A 17847-nucleotide genomic window follows, 5' to 3' on the forward strand; every position below is an offset into this window, starting at 1 on the left:
TCCCACTAAGAGGAGAGTAATCACAGGCCAACTCCTGAACTGCTAAGGGTTGTGACCGTCCTAGGGGATCCAGAGAGCATCGCTTTCAACCCGGATCCCATCCAGATGCTTTCGGAGACATATCAACCACGGCCCTCTCTGTTCGCATGCTTGATTTTGAGAGCCATAGGTACTGGATCCCCCGTCATTCCATTTGCAAAGCACAGAATAACTGCACGAACAATACAGGATTGACACGTTAAACCTCAAAAACCAGAAATCCTCATTTATAAGGGGTAATGGGCAAGGAAGGTTTTGCTGAGACCAATAAAAAGAAAGGGAGGTCACAGGCGGGAAATGGTTAATGAAAGCCCTTAAGCCTCTACCCCAGAAGTGACGATGTCGTAGCGATTGCACCCATCCACCCACTTTTGACCTCATGCCAATCCGCACCATGGCTACTAAGTGGGGGAGGGTTACATAGCAGCGGAATGGAATGTTACGCAGCTGCCCGCCTACTTTGTGGCACTTGATAAGACACTGTCAGTAAGATTACTCTGGCACTGTGTTCACGTCATTGGCTGCCACCCTGTGTGATCGAACATGGAGTTGCGCCTCTTTCCTGTGTAGGTGTGGCATGTCCTTGCTATATCTCTATTGTTTTCCTTTTTTCTGGCCCATTTCAACGTCCAGATACAATAGAATTTTCAATTTTAATTGCTTTTCGTTTTTTTGGTGTAAGATCTTTCTTGGTGGTTCAGAGATACAGGGCACTTTTTGACTTGGCCTCAGAATAAAGCTTATCCCTCAAACCTTGGTTGCTCTACCAATGGGTAGTCTCTGGATAGTATCTGGACCTGTCATCTAAAAGTGCCATGGAGCCTCTGGCATTTTTACACTTCAGTTATAAATTATTGTTATTGTTGGCATTAAAACTCACTGTACATGTGCTCTGCCCATCTTGCATTACTGCTGAGCTGTCATTACAGTAAGTATCTGAACCAGTGCCAGCTGTCTGCTAGCCTGGGGTGATAGCTGCCGCCCAGCCTTCTTGGTTCTAATCACTCCTCCTGCTTTTTCAGTGCTTCTGTGCACTTTCTCTCTCACTGGAGAGACATACCATAGAAATTTGTGGGTAATATCCCATATTTTCAAAATCTTAGAATATTTTATAAATTTGCTGCTGGTTTTTAAACTTGTGCTTGTTGAGAAGTCTCTGCTATTTAATCAAAACTCTGTCACAGATTTCCAATGTACCAAAGCTGGTGATTTACAAGTTAATCTTTGCATGTCCTTGAGCTCTGATTGATTCCATTGTCAGTGCCATACTACATCCCATTGGATTTTCATTCCATCTGCAGCACATGATTTGCAAACTTTAAAATGTAGTTGTTCGTTCAGGCTATTTCACTAAGCACCAGGGGCAGATGTATGAAATCGCTTGTTTGTGATTTCCTAATAGCACATTTTTGCGAATCGCTATTAGTAAATCCCAAACTGCGGTGAACAGCAGTGTGTTTGACATGTTAGCAATTCGCAGTGGGTCGCAAATAGACCTGCCTTCATGAGCAATGTGCAACCCATTGTGAATGGCTCCAATCACAGGGATGGTGTCCTGCTGCGGTCAGCAGGCCACCATGTCTGCGATTGCTTTTTAAATAAAGCAAAAGTTTCTGTAATGCAGCCCGTTTTTCCTAAAGGAAAATGGGATGCATTTCAAAAATAAAAATGAAAAGCTACCTTTTCATTTTATAAGAGCAGACAGCGGTCCATGAGACCACTGCCTGCTCTTAAAAAATGTTGGCGCCCACATTCCCTTGGGTTTCTTTTCCGAATGGGTTATCACTAACATTCCCGGTCGCAAAACATTCATACATACCAGTGCTATTCAGTATTAGGAAAGGGCGCTCTAAACACACCCCTTCCTAATACCAAATCGCAAAAATGCGATTTGGTAACAAGTTACTGAGTCACTTTTTGTCTTCTGTACATTGCAAAATGCATTTTAACGGTCAAATGATTCGTACATCTGGCCCTGCCTGGTTCTGTTTCCCTGAAAGTGCACATGTTACACTTCCTCTCAAGCCCACTGACCTGCTAAATGCAACACTCTGGTTTTATAGGAGTGTAGTAGTAAAACTAAGGATGTGTCCTATTGCTGTCAGCCAGCAATTGCTGGGAGTTTGGAAACGTCATCATAAACATTTCTAAATACTCATTTATTTACTGCAACACTATAATTGAAATAGGCATTTATATGTTTTCCTATATTTATTATTTGGTTTATTTTCATAGAAATCAGCAATAAAGCCAAGAAGTGTATTTGTCTTGGTCTGTCCGTGATTTGGATAGGCAGGTCTGCATGTGCCTAGCCAAAGCTTCACCCTTGTTTTCTCTCCCACACCTGCCTGGGCTACTAAAAAGGGAAAGCTTTTAGGGTGTCATTCCCCCTTCCGACTCAAGCGGTACCATGAATTGTGAGGAGAGTGTCCTTTTATTGCTCAACCCTATCCTGGGACCTCATCTCTAAACCTTAAATGTTTCTGATCAACTGTATTAACAGGCAGCTACTCCCTCAAATGCACTGTTCTTTAACATCCTCCAAAGAAAATGCATTTGTATCCTCTTGTCTGATAACCCTTGCCCAACAATCCATCTCTGTCATCCAGAACTGACTTAATGGGTCACATAAACATCTGGCTGAACACACCCACACAGGCTGAAGGAATTGTTTATGACTTGAGCAACTTTAGATTTCCCCGGGTTATCAATATGGGTACTCATTTACCTTACATCCCTTATTCCTTAACTCTACATTTCAAGCTACCTGTTTCTTACATGTGCTGGAAAATCTTTCATAGATTTCACCATTGACAGTGAGCTCGGAACTCAATGCACACGGGCCAATAGGAATCTGTGTTTTATTTAACACAGAACCTCAAAAAGAAAGCCACTGCCATTTTGAATGCATTCCCTACCACAACGCGTCAGCCAAATCTCTTTCTGAGACAATCATGGACGTCATCAGAAAGGGATAATCATATTCCTTTCCTAAATCGCACCTCTCAAAAAGAGAGGAAATTGATCAAAATCATGTGCAAGTGCTTGGTTTACAGAGGACCAGCTTCGAATGAAATTACAGATCATAAACTAGGAAAAGCCTTTGATCCATGCTGATCACAGAACTTGTTCCCTGAACTGCAAGAGATACAAATGAGCTGAGCTGCGGTCCATGAAAGCTGACACCATCCTCTCTCATTTCAAATATTGGATGGGATGCTGCTAAGGTGGAGAGTGGTCAAAGTCACCAGATAACTCTTTTTTTCATAGCAACATCGACTCATTCAAGAGAATAAGGTGACCTAAATCCTGCCCGGCCTCAAACAAATGTCTCCAGTTATAGACACTTGCAATGCAATAGTTCCTAACCTGGCAATGCCAGTTTAGCACATTTTATCAGTACCTCCATGGCATTTGGAACATTACCCTAGAAACTCTAGTCTGCAATTTTCTCTGAAAATTGAACCTAGGCATCATAGCTAACTTCCGACCCATATCGGAACTTCGTGGTCAAGATCTTTACAACAATCCTGCCCGAGAACCTCTGCTTCCACCTGGAATCGCACTACATCATTAGCACCTTTCAGTCCTTCTTCTAAACATTTCAAGGACCAGAAACAACCTAATCAATGTAAGGGAAGAATGTCATGCTCCCGTAAATGCAGGAGCCTGTCTATCTACACCCTTATATCACTGAATCTTTCTGCAATTACAAACACAATTTAAAGCAAGATGTTCTGTGTCTGCCTTTCACTGATGCTAGTATTGATGGCACACATCTGAGGGATCCTGGAGAACCAGACTCATCAGGTGTAGTGTGGCACATTCCTCTAGAAAAGTGGCCACTACAAAACTTTGTGAATAGTCAGCAAGGATTTGTATGGAAGGCCTCCAACTGACGTATACAAGTGTAAATGTAAATACCAGCCGATCAGATGCATACGTTGGTTTCTCTGATCCTGCATGCTATGAAGCCTGTAAAATTCAAGGAGTTGATGGAAAAACCCAACATACCTATGACTCCAATATCTGATATTCCCTTCCCCGCTACCTAAGGCTTGAGGACAAATTCTTGAGATTATATATTGGCCTCAAATTCCAGCTCTTTATTCCTCACTACAGCCTCAGCACCCCATACTATGATGCCAAGACCTCTCACTGTTTATCTACAGCCAGCAAGGCATCAAATATAAACACTCACTTTCCATTGAAGTACTTTCAAATGACTGTCAATTGCTCTGTGTGAGGATGAGGCGAGAGAGGCCCCATGGCGTCACAGTGGTGGGCACAGTCTTAAGATCTCCTAACCTTTCCCTGAAGTCACGGAAGAGGGACTGTGAACCACATAGGCCAACTCAGAGTGTAGGTTGTGGATCTGTAGAGTGGCAGTGGTCCTGAGATGTGGCGCTTCCTAGTGCTTTCGATGCAAGAGCGGGACAACGAGCCTTGAACAGGACACGTATGTATGGGCAAAACCCCTTAAATTGTGGGCGTTTTCATGAAGAGTGGGGGGTATCCTGTTATTGGACACTACAGGATGGGAGGTAAATACAATAAGATACATAAGTGGCATGGTTGCTTTTTTAAGGCAGGTGCTTTTGCTGAATAAACATCCATTTATCCATTGTGTAGGTAGCACCGCCTAACATGAATCCTGAAATTAGATACAAAGATAAGGTCCTGAATCCCCTGTCCATTTAATACATCCTTCAACCAGTGGCATAACAAAACTTGAGGGGGCCACCCTGCAAGGTAGAGGGAGGACCCCTTCCGACCTCAATCAGGAGCTCTCAGGCCAGGGTACTGTGCTGAGGGGCCCCCCTGGAGCTTGGGTGTCCCCCACACTGAGGGGGCTGCGGGGGTCATTTACAATACTAGTAGCTTCAACTCTTGCAATAAAGGGCCTTCTCGACCGTTTGTTAGGTTGTAAATATCAGAGGAAGAGACGTCTTCAAAGTAGCGATAAATAGTGCAGTGAAGAAGATGTGTAAGTGCTGTAAATTGCACAGACACAAAGTGTCAAGTGAGAGTTACATATGATTTGAGCTATAAACACTAACAAAGCGTTCCAACACCTTTCGCTCTGTGATTACACTGTTGCATCTCAGGAGGAAGAGCGGGGGGGCTATTTCCTGCCTTCTGCGTGATTTGAGTGTGCAGTATGGCATTCCATAATGCCATTGCTATCTTTGGCCTAATAAAAAACACTCCAGCTGTAGTAGGTCACTGGCTTCACCTCCTGGTGCAGGGCAGGCTGTGCTTTATGGCAAGCATGGAGGGAGGGAGGTATGGTCTCGGCTGCAGCTCCGGTCTCTTACAGTGCCCCTTCTAATACAAGTGAGCGAGAGGTGCTGAGGTGGTGGTAGTATTAGTGGTGGTGGTATGGGTGGTGGTGGTGGTGCTATTGGTGGTGGTATTGGTGGTGATATTGGTGGTGGTGATAGTGGTATTGGTGGTGGTATTAGTGGTGTTGATGGTGGTGGTGTTGGTGGTGGTGGTATTGGTGGTGGTGGTATTGGTGGAGGGGGTGGTATTGGTGGTGGTGGTGGTAGTATTGGTGGTATTGGTACTGGTGGTGGCGGTAGTGGTGTTGGTGGTGTTGGTGGTGGTGGTATTGGTGGTAGTGGTGTTGGTGGTGTTGGTGGTGGTGGTATTGGTGGTGGTGGTATTGGTTGTGGTGGTGGTGGTGGTGGTATTGGTAGTGGTATTGATGGTGGTGGTGGTATTGGTGGTATTGGTGGTATTGGCGGTGGTGGTGTTTGTGGTAGTGGTATTGGTGGTGGAGGTGGTGGTGGTGATGGTGATATTGGTGGTGGTGGTGGTATTGGTGGTGTTGGTGTTGGTGGTGTTGGTGGTAATGGTGGTGATGGTATTGGTGGTGGTGTTGATGGTGGTGGAATTGGCAGTGGTGGTGGTGGTGGAGGTGGTATTGGCAGTGGTGGTGGTATTGTTGGTGGTATTGGCGGTGGTATTGGTGGTGGTGGTATTGGTGGAGATGGTGGTAGTGGTGGTGGTATTGGTGGTATTGGTGATGGAGTTGGTAATAAAACAGGCTTTTGAACCTGTCAGTGGCTTTAGTACAGATGACACGTAACACAGAAGTGCTGTTGTCAGCTTCAGCCCATTAGCACAGGATTATGTGCTACCTGGAATTCACATTACTTAATTCACTAATCATTTCTAAATCCATTTTACTTCGGGTGGTTGAAACAGACACAAGATAATGCCGGGTTAAAGAGATTGAAAGCAGGCGACCGTGTTACGGGCGGCCCTGTTGCTTAAAAAAACACAAGCAGTTTCAGCTGAAGCAGGGTATGTCTGGCCTGCAGTAAGAGGAACTCAATAAAGTTAATAGTGCTTACAGACTAAGGGCCCGATGTAGGTAAATCTACATTTACCACTTCATAAATACCGAATCATACCGAATCGGTATTTATGAAGTGGTAAATTAGAGGGGGGGAGATGTAGGTATTTCAGATTCGGTAAATACCGAATCTGTAAGATTCGGTATTTACCGATTCTGTAAATACCGATTCGGTATCCCCCATTGCTTCCTATGGGCCTTGAAGCCCATAGGAATCAATGGGCATTACCGAATCGGTAATTACCGATTCGGTAATTACCGATTTGTGCAAGGGTGCAGGGGGTGTCACTTTGACACCCTCCAGCACCCCAAAAAAAGGCATGTGAGCCATGTGGCACACAGACATGCCCTAAGGGCATGTCTGTCTGTCACATGGCATAGGTGTGCATGCACACATGTGCATGCACACCTGGATTCGGTATTTTAACACCCAATTGGATTGGGTGTTAAAATACCGAATCTGAAGGGCCTGTGGGAAAGTAGTCCCACCTACATCCCAAATTTAAAAAATCGGTAAAATTACCGATTCGGTATTTTTGCGATTCGGTAATTTTACCGAATCGGTAAAATACCGAATCGGACAAAAAAAGGTCCCCTACATCTCAGTAGGCCAAATACCGGTCGGAAACGGCCGAAATCGGCCGTTTCCGACCGGTATTTGGTACCTACATCGGGCCCTAAGTAACCGGTTCTGTGTAACAACTGAAGTAAAAGGGCCAGTCACCATGGGAGGGTACAAATAAAGACGAGGCTGTACGAAAGAGGGACTAACAAGCCTATTAACGAATCCGAAGGCTACATTTACGAAAGACATTAACACAAGTCAATGAAAAATATGGGAAGAGAGAGGGCGCGGCTTCTTTCTCATACTGTACTACAGCAGTCTCACAGTGTGAGCAGTGCATGCGCGTTGCCACTAGGCTCGACCGAAAAACTATTTCCCCGAGCCTGTGGTCTTAAAATAAATCTGTATGTGGCACTCTGGTCCCTTCAGGAACAAATGGGTTAAAACATGGGGCAGCAGCATGGAATTAGCATGAGTAATGCATTGTATCTTGCATGTCCAGTAGTAATTTGGCAGAAATAACAGGATGCAGTTTAAGCTGTGCAACTGACCTGTGGAAGAAGATTGAATCTCAACAAAGGTTCCTAGAACATACAACTAACAAGCAGATGCTTGGAACAGTTTGCTGGACATTACAGCATCTGATTTATCTTTTGTTTAGTGGGGTTCAAAACAAATGTGAGGCCTTATTCAAGGCTTGCAACCCGGGTCGGTAATAAGATCACTAATACATACTAGATTAATTAGTACATCGGAAAGGTTGCAGCGTGCTATATGTGGACAATCACAGGAACAGCTTCAGTTCAACTGTGGACTCTTCAGTTGTGCTGCAACCCCAAACCTGTTGCTCCTATGGCCAGTTGTGCTGAAGTTCAAAAATTACCCTCTTGTGTTGAAGGTCTGAGACATGAATATGGGTGGTTCAACATCACTCATCGGGGTTCATAATTACATTTGCACCCATCAATTTATGCCTTTTAACAGGAAAACTGCAAATCCACTTCAAGAACAGCTTTTTAGCAACTGATGAATCTCTTCAGTGGAGATGAAGGCCAATGGCAGTTTTCTACGTTCTGGGATAGTTTTCAGGCCATTCAAATAGTTAATTTCAGACAACCAGTAGACCACACTTCTACTGCCGGATTTACCAAATCAATGAGCATGACTAGGTGTAGTCTTGATTGACTTCAATTGAATCAAATGGACAAAAGCAGCGGGTGACAGTAAACGGTAAAAGGAAGGCATATGACTGAAAACATGGTGTCCTGGTGATGTGGAGCCATCTGGCCAATCATTTCAGGGGTCAGATCCTTTCACTCATGAAACTGTGACTCTAGCAGTCTCAGGAGGTCCTGGGGCGGGTGCACAGATATACTGACCATTAACTCAATATGGCTAATGCCTGATTGGCCACCTCAATTAAAGGCTTATGAGCCAGATCTCTGTTTCTTACGCATGGGGACAGATGTACAACGAGATTTAGCATGCGAAAACAGGTTTGCGACCCGTTTGCGCATGCTAAATCTGATAGGGCCATGTGCAAACATTGTTTTGCGAGTCACAAAAAATAACGACTCGAAAAATAATGTTTAGCGACTCGCAATTAGGAAGGGGCATTCCAAGGGCAGCCCTTCCTAGTAACGACTCGCAGCCCTACGTATGAATATTTTGCAACCACATTTTACGGTCACAAAACACTAGCATTTTACTGCTGTCTTCTAGAGGGTGGTAATGCTGTCGCAAATGGGAAGAAGTCCCTAGGGGCACCCTTCCCCTTTGCAAATGCAGGAGAAATGAATTTTTAGGGGCAGACAGTGGTCTCAGGGACCTGCCCTTAAAAAATGAAAAGAAAGCCTTTAAAAAAAAAAATGCATCCTGTTTTCCTGCAGCGCCTCCATTAAAGTTACCTTGTATACAAGCGCTGGTTCCTCTACCATTTTTATTCAGTCCATGTTCAGCATGCAGCGCCGCACGGGGCCCCCTCCGAGGCGCTCAAGGCTTATCATCACGCGCCTGGACTAATGGAATAGAAAGATATCGGCCACTCATTGGTCATGGTCCCTGCAACATCTTCCTTGCAGGGTCACAGGGCTGTCTTAACCCCTTCCCTGCGGGGGTAATTCCCCCACGGTGCGGGGGCTTGGGGGTGAGGGCGGCTCTGCGGTGCTCGTGACGAGACCAGCTCGTCATGGGTCACGGTGGAGCTGTGCTCATGAAGAGCTGGGCTCGTCATGACCCTGCCCACTGATTAATTCGCCCGCACAGGCGGGGAATTAATCGCGCGTGGGCGGAGCGCAGCCGTTATGACGAGACCAGCTCGTCATGAGCACAGATCCACTGTGACTCATGACGAGCTGGTCTTGTCACGAGCCCCGAAGAGGTTTTTAAATGCCGATCAACCCGCCGACCTCGACCCTAGCGTGCCTTTTGAAGAGAGACATTCGAGTCAGCAGCAGGCAGCAGGTTTCCCTGCCTGTCACGGCTTTGTTGTGTCTGCCTAATGTGTTTCACACTCCTCGCTCTGTCTAGACGGAAATCAGTCCATATCACAAACCTCCCCGGGCTGCTTTGTGGATTAAAAGCCAGTCACGTGACTTCAGGGCAGCATATCAGTCTGTCTGATTACCTGCACTGAAGAGAGTGAATCACGGGCCAGCTGCGGATGCCGCGGCCATTGCGCAGCTGTCTGCAGGAAGCCGCATACCAGATGGAATTACTGCGAGGCCGGGGCCTGTTTAATGGCACGTTCGATGGGTAATACATACAAGCCATTGTTCGAACACGACAAAGGCATTGCTGTGTGGACAAATGTACAAAATGTAAGTCTGCATAAACCTCACAAAAACCGGTCAAATCCTGGCTGTGCTTACCTTCAGATTTCGACACGGGCTTAATTTAGAAAACACGCCAGCAAGCTGCAGATCTGTTCTGGAATATGAAGCTTGTGTGTGTGTGTGTGTGTGTGTGTGAGAGAGAGAGAGAGTGAGACTGAGAGAGAGAGAGAGATCGTGCGTGTGTGTGTATGAAAACTTCATGTGTGCAAGTGTGTGTGTGTGCATGCATGTGTATGCTTGTGCACATTGAAAACCATAACTATCTGTGCATGCACTTCCAATGCTGTCTATCTAATAGAGCAACAGAAACAGTATGACATGGCATTTGAGCAAATCAAATGCAGTGTGAACTCCCATGCCTTGGTCATACAGTTTCCCACCTAGAAGACAATCGCATTTGTGGGCTACTTTCTGAGCAAGGTTCCCGTGGAATGTTATCTTTCCGCAGAGGTAACTGTGGGAAGAAACAGGAAGCGACTAATGCCATGTTTGTTAATGATGGTTTTAAACAGCCCTGCAGCAGACAGGACTCTGCCTGTCAGGCAGGTACCTAGACATGTGTCATTGGCCTCAATAAAGTGCCCTTGGGAACCTGAATTAAATAGATGTTACACAGTTTATCCTGCATTCACTAGTACTGGGAAGAAAAAGGATTACTTTTTATGTAGAGCTTGTTTGAAACGACCGCCTTCAAAAGTAACAGCAATTTCTATAACTTGTTTATTTTATTCCCAAATAGTGTAAATTGGCAATTACTCACACCCGAGTTATTACTAAGGTAGAAATCATTTCAAAAGACACTATATTGGATAATGCTGTGTAGTTTCCAACTGCAGTCTAGTCGCCTTTACTGTATAAAGCAGGGGTTCAACTACCCCTGGCACACCTCCCAGGGAACGAGCCGGGGCGTTGAGTACATTTTTAGGAAGCGGCCTCAGCGAGTGATGGCGGCCGGGAGACAAGTGTGGACTATCACATCAGAGCTGTCTTTAAAGCGCGCCAGCCTCTGGACCCAGAGGAAGCTGATGCAGCAGTGTACTCGTGCACAGCTGACCATCTCTGAATTAGTAAATGTTAGCAGATGATAATGCTAAGGAGCAGGCATGTTGGAGCAGACTTGTGTGATGCGTTCTAGGTGCATCTGTGAATCTAGCACTCTTAGGCGGTGAATGAATGGTTGAGTGCTTCACTTAAATGAAACCATCCAACAACAGCAGCAACAGTTGAGGCAGATATGAAAGTATTAGAACTTTGCACTTTGAGGATGCAAATTGCAGCTTTAATGGGATAATAGTGGAAGGAAGATTCCAGTAGAAATGGTCCTCGGCTTGTGAGATCCATCACCCACATCCTGACCATTGCCAGCCCCTACCTCCTGGCAGGGACTTTTCGCCCCTCTCTGAAGAGTGACCGCATCCTACAAAAAACCGAACTTCGAGGCGGCTTGCTAGCTCGCCACGCAGCACCCCATCAGTTATCTCTGATACCTACCTAGGAAAATCCTGGGGAGGACCACAGCATCTAACTCCAGGCGCGTATTGACTATCGGCAAATGCTTCGGACCTATCGGTCTAGGTTCTGCTCTCTCTGCAGAACCAAAACGGTCACCATCTTAGTCAAGCGTATTTGCTTGTATCACTGTTTTATTCCCTGAAAAGTAAATTATATGATCCGTACGCTTGATGTGGGGATGGGTTTATTTACGATTCAGGCACAGATTGAATTCCTTTATGCAATGCTTTTCCCGAAGGTTGTGCCTGGGATTGTATTTGGTCAGAATTATTGACCAATAAAGACAGTCCCAAGCAGCAAGATTTGTTTGCTAGTAAGACAAGCCTCCACTTGATGCAACAGAAGGATTTTACACAATTACGTTCTGGATTTGGAGCTTTGTAGTTTGTCATGGATCCTTCTCTTCACTTTGTCCTCCATCACCTTTTAACACCTGCAGAATAGTGCAACTGTGGTAAAATGTGATCATTAGAAACTGTCCAGACAGTTCCACCATTCACAGTAATCTGGAGCTGCCCCCTATATTCCAGCGCCTAATTATAGCAGTTAATATAAAACTATCAACAAACACATGTTCCTTTTTTTCTCTTAACCCCTTAAGCGATGCGCCGGTCCAGCGGCCGACGGCACCACTACCTTGGGAGTGCTGCCGTCGGCCATTGGACGTTCCAACTGCACCTGCGCAATGGAACGTTCAGCACTGGAGCTGGACGTTCCAAAGCAGCTAAGGTGTTAAAATAGATATCATTCTTAATCAATAAAATGTCATTTTATTGACATCTACAGAAGGGACGCTTAGTCAGTTTGAATCTGTGATCATCAGATTGCAACACCTGCAGCAGCCACTCAACTCAGTAACATATCTTGACTATGACTAGAATGCGACACAACTTAAGCCCTACATGCAACTGATCTTGAATGTGATAGAGTGGTTGAGGTCCATAAGTGTCAGGCTGGCTGTTGAGATGATGTAACTGAACACAAAACGAGGATGGCTATTGCTTCAGAGATGCCTTCCAGACACAAAGGAACGCAAGGGTTTGCAGGTGATGAAAGCTGATGCGCACTGCTCCAGTAGTTTGGGTGGCAGGATACCAGGAACTGCAAGAGTGACATGGGGACAGGTTTTAATGTAGGTCCCGGTGGCAAGAAAACCTCCAATAACCCTCACAATGACCTCAATACTAAAGGATACACAGGGCTGAAGCCTACACTCACTTACAATAGAAGAGCCTGGAAGTCATGGGCCTCACCAAAATGTTTGAACAGCCCACAAAAGCAAATCCATACAAACTGTACGGGTGTCATAAAACACAAGATTGTTTTTCAGCATCACAGGTCACAAAGGCTGTGGATTAGGATGCTGGTGAGATTTTTATAGCAGCATGCCGAGGCTGCCACATCTAAAAATTAGTCGAATCATGTATCACAGTGGACTTATTAATATGCAACTTGAATACATGTTGAATACTGGGCAGCAACCTCACGGTGAGCAGCTCAGTAATGCATCAGGTGGCCATGTTAGACCAGAAGAATGATGATGCAATTGGAGCCTGCAGCATGTGGGGCCAGCCATGTCAGTCCAGGAGCTGACTACTGCTGGCATACAGAGCCCCGAGCAGCAGGGAGTGCCACCCACAGCACCCTTTATGCTTTGCCCAAGCAGCACCAGTGTGACAGGTGTTAGGGCGGGATCAGTTGGATGCTTCAGTCACACTAGATTTTGAAGCCTAGATCCAGAGGCTGGTTTGATCTGGAGGACATCCTGGGGCAGGTCAGCCGGCAACCAGAGGAGCCAGAGGTTACCTTTAGGAACCCGTAAGTGGGATGGATTGTGGGAATAAACCCACACAAAGTATTTCACTAGTTGTGGGACTGACTGTGTTGCTTTATATATAGGTTTAGATCGTATTTGCTGTCTCCTTCCACCCGAGAACTCCTGTCAATCTCCTAAATGCCATTTTAATTGTTAGATCAGAGGGATTTCATCTCTGTTATGATTATTCTCTGCCTCTGTCCCCCTAGCAACTGCTATGCACTTGCCTTGCACCAAGGATGGTGGAAGTGCTTGTTGTCTTGGATTCATAGAGGTCACAAGCGAGAAACAATAGTGGTGGGCCTCAAACTTAGATACGGCAGTCGCCCTTCACGCATTTGTATGTGGGCCTCAATGCAGGCAGGCCAAAAGTGTCCTGGGATCTCACTGAGACCCAGGTATGGGATATGTGTTCCCAGCCCAAACTGCTGTAGGGAACCAATATAATCTCAAGGATTACCCTCCCCAGATAGGGAAGAAACTCATGCATGGCCATCTATTGCAGAGATGATGTTGCCAAAAAGTGCGGCAAGTCGAAGTCAGTCCCTTTAAACTGAGGGAGGAATTTAAGACCATGGCTCCACCGTCTAATCCATTATCAGCCCACCACCCATTTAATTGGGTGAGAGAACGTTGAGGGGAGCGGATGGCACTTACAACAGCTTTAGAAGATGTCTCTAAATGAGATGGGACCAGCAACAAGTTTGGGAGGATGCCTTGCAATGCGACGGGACCAACAGCAGATTTTGAAGAATTTCTCTCCCAGCCCTCATCTTAATGTTTGTGCACTACTTCAGCTTCTCTGCATCGGCCACTGGCAGAGGTTGGAGGGTATTAATGACTCATAAAACCATTGATGAACAATCATGTATAATTTCTTAGGAAAAACTTCACACATCAATTGCACAGTTTTAGCTAGTTGATTGTTCAGAACATGGCCTTGGCAAACATCTTGAAGCAACATACTGTGCCAAGGAAAGCACAAATCAGTCGAAATTAGTGTTTTGTAAATAACTCTTTGGTATTCATTGAATACATGTTTAAGAAATATGATTTGAGCTCAAATCATTTCTGTATAAAGATGTGGCATCTTTTAATTGTATGAATGCATGGCGTTGTTTGATTGTTCAATAGAAAAGGCTTGATTTAAGGCCCATTTTCCCCTTCTTTCCATTTTACTCTCAGAGGAGATCTGCACGCTGGTGATTGCAGAGGCCCTCCCGGAGGATGGTGGGACATTTTTATGCAGAGCCAGGAATGAGTATGGGTCGGTGTCCAGCAGCGCCCAGCTGACTGTCTATTCCGGTGAGTTGCTGTCAAGTTAAAATGACATCTGTTTGGAGGAGAGGGAAGTTTATACTCTGAATTCCTTGGCTTGTACACTATTTACATGTGTTTGATATATATACCTATGTGAGCTTAGAAAGAAATCAACACACTGATGGTGCCTCACAGAGTGCCAGAAAGCATAAAAATCTGCTCCAATTACCGCATCCAGGCAAAGCACCACAAAACGTCCTGTGTGGCTGTGACCAGCCGCGGTCAATGCAGGTAACAGCGGTGGGGCAGTGGGGCTATGGAAGGGGGAATTCCGAGGGACAATGCCAAGGGAAAATTAAAGAAATAATTAATTTTCCCTTGGCATCGTCCCTCGGAACCCCCCCTTACATGGCCCACCACCCCACTGCGGCTACCTCCACGGATCGCGGCTGGCTGTGGCGCATATTGAATGCCCATAAGGCATGGACGTCATTTAAAGGTCGCAGCTGCGACCCATGGCTTACCCCTGCTACCCCTGGTACTGCTTTTGCGACCCCCTAGCTTCAGAGGTGGCAAAATCAGTGCCTGGAACACAGGGGCAGCTCTTCCTAGTGGACACTGGTTGGAGCTTCACTTGCCTGGTTTCTGTCATTTTTTTAAATGATAAACATAGTGAATAATATTAGTCACTATTAATGTAATAAAAAATGGAATACATTATCTGGAATATGACCCTATCTGGAAACTATGGTAAGTAAAAAATGCTGTTAAATGTATGTTGTATGTATGCTTGCAAGTGTGTTTATGTGTGCGAAAGTGCGTGAAAATGTTAATATATGTAAGCATGTGTGTGTAATCAAAGTAAAGGACAAATGGTGTGTGAGTTCACTCCTGCTTCCCCTGGCATTTTGGTGAATTGATGTCCATGAAAGGAAATGAAATGAATGAAATGAAAAAAGGACTTAATTAAGCGCACTGCGGCCAAGCGGCTTCCTGGCGCTGAGGGTTATTAGGTGTATTACTTCCGGCTTTGCACTAAGGGCATAGGGAACCAGGATGCATTAGGTGAACTTTTGGGGAAGCAAGAAGTTTGGGACTCATTTCTGCAGTCACTGCAATAAAATAAGGTTGCTCAACGTAAGTCCTTCTCTACCATTGTCGTGGGTTCAGACACAGTGGACATACAGCCTTTTACGGGCTCTGATAGCAAAAATGCATATGGATCACAGAGGTAGTCAATGCATGCTTACAGTAAGGCATAAATGCATGAGAAGGCCTATGCCATATACCCTCTTACCCCATTACAAACCTAGTACGTGCTCATACGCTTTGTTGTACCAACATTAGTGTTTTCTAATCAGTGCATGCTCTTAGTTATGAAAACTTCCTAGGGTTCTTCTTGTCCAAAGAAGGACTTTGGGGATAGGGGAACTTTGAGTACTGGGGCAGGAGAAACTAAATTACACTGGAGATCAATACCAGTTTAGGATTACACTGTTGATCCTCCTGCAACTACTAAAGGGAAAAACATAAATTATAATTGACCAGTACATTCTTTAAAAGATGAATGGTTTACAGTCTCTCAAACAGAAGTTGACCAGAGAAGTTAAAAGTACGTCCCTGAAGCTTCAGTGGTGGTACTGAATGACTTATCTTTGGAACTCTTCAGATCATTGAAGCACTAGGGGGTCTAGGCAGAGCTGGTCTATATCTGGATGACTACAGCCTAAGGCATATTTAGGAATCTCTATGTCTCCTTTGTTATGACTCAGCTAGATATGTTCTTGAATGTTATTTAGTCTTGTCTGATCTGTGTTTGGTCCTCCTTTGCTGAAAGCATTTTCCAGGTACCCCTTGGTCCTCTTCTTATCCCACTTGGGGTTATTTGGTCCTTTTTGGGTATTCTTGTGTTTGCTGGAGCACTTGACCAAATGTTGCCTCTCCCCTAGCCTCTCCCAACTCATGCAGTCACTGTCTCTTGCATAGAAATGAGGCATGTGGTTACTCTCCCACCCTTTTATGAACCCCAAACGCATCTCATGTGGGGTATCACAAGAGTCATCATTCCCTCTTTTCTTTAAAGCGTAACTGATTCCAGCAATGAGTTGGGCTTCACCCAATGGATTAACTCCTACGAATTTAGGTGTACCGACAGTACTCAGAAAATCGTAAAACTATGCCCCTCACCTCTGCTGTATGGCTTGCCTAAAAACTGTACTCAATATATGATTTTTATGGTTCAGAAAATACATTCAATGAAGGATGAGATTTCTGGTATCAACCGTCAGGCCTTAGTTTGGAATTAAGACCATAGTGCCCTTCTACAGCTAGGCCCTCAGTACGTAAAAAAAAAGATATTCCTTATGATCTTACCAGCATTACATTTATCTCATCTGGAACAATGGGTAGTTTCTAGATGTATAATAACTCTCCGTAGAGGCCGGTCTTTTTTGGTGCAGACAAGTAGGTTCTCGCATTCCACCTTATAATAATGATAATAATAACAGCAACTATTATTATTATTGTTATTATTATTGTCCTTCCCACCTCACTTCAGCCACTATCATCTTGTTGACCTGAGAAAAAGGAGTAATGTCTTCAATGGTGGGTATAAACCCTATCACAGTCCGATTACACTACTGGGATTATCTTCATATCCCGACAGTTGTATTTCTTCTACATTTAGCCTAATGGGACCCCTAATGGCATATTATTCTATTTCTAGACACATGTTGGCATGCCTTTCTTAAGAATACTTATACCTGCAGATTCCACTCCTATTTATTCTCCCTCAAATGTCAGACTAAGGGGCATATTTACAAGGACGGAGTTAAAATTATCGCTGCTTTAGCGGCAGGAAACTGCCGCTAAAGCGGCGATAATGGGCTTGATAATAAGCTCTTGAGAATTCCAGAGAATTCCAATAGAAGCCCAAGTTTACACCAGAACATGGGCTTCTATTGGAATTATCTGGAATTATTAAGAGCCTATTATCAAGCCCATTATCGCCGCTTTAGCTGCAGTTTTCTGCCGCTAAAGCGGCGATAATTTTAACACCGTCCTTGGAAAACCTAGACTCACCTGTCCTCAATATCCTACCTTTTTTCACACGCACCCAATCATTGACTCGCAAAGGGAATAAGGAAATCTTACCTGAAACATTGGAATTATCAACCACATTTTTCCTGACTCCATCTCCTTTGTAAACCAGATCCCTCATCCATCCTGGCTCAAATTGCATAAACTCTTCCTACCTCCCATTTTTTCAAAGGGAGATATATCTCCCTCGCTTCTAAGAGTTTTCCTGTAATTCCAGAGTAATTCTTTGATGGCATCATGGCAATTCTTTACATTGCTAATAGCAAGCTGCAATCCCTCTTTCAATACTCTTATCCATATTTCTACAATTCCATTGCTTTGAGGATAATATACTGAAGAACGCTTGCTTATAATACCA

General features: G+C 44.8%; 1 protein-coding gene across 2 annotated transcripts in view; it reads left to right on the forward strand.

Annotated features, from left to right (window-relative positions):
* The window catches only part of LOC147728640 (palladin-like), a 407759-nt gene that overhangs the window by 17102 nt on the left and 372810 nt on the right, over positions 1–17847 (forward strand). For both annotated transcript variants that reach the window (XM_086962405.1, XM_086962406.1), the window contains exon 3: positions 14316–14435. The gene's annotated coding sequence lies outside the window, so the exon portion shown is untranslated. The remainder of the gene's footprint in view (positions 1–14315; positions 14436–17847) is intronic.

Source organism: Lissotriton vulgaris, chromosome 3_1, assembly GCF_964263255.1.
Source record: "Lissotriton vulgaris chromosome 3_1, aLisVul1.2, whole genome shotgun sequence".
Taxonomy (NCBI): Eukaryota; Metazoa; Chordata; class Amphibia; order Caudata; family Salamandridae; genus Lissotriton; species Lissotriton vulgaris.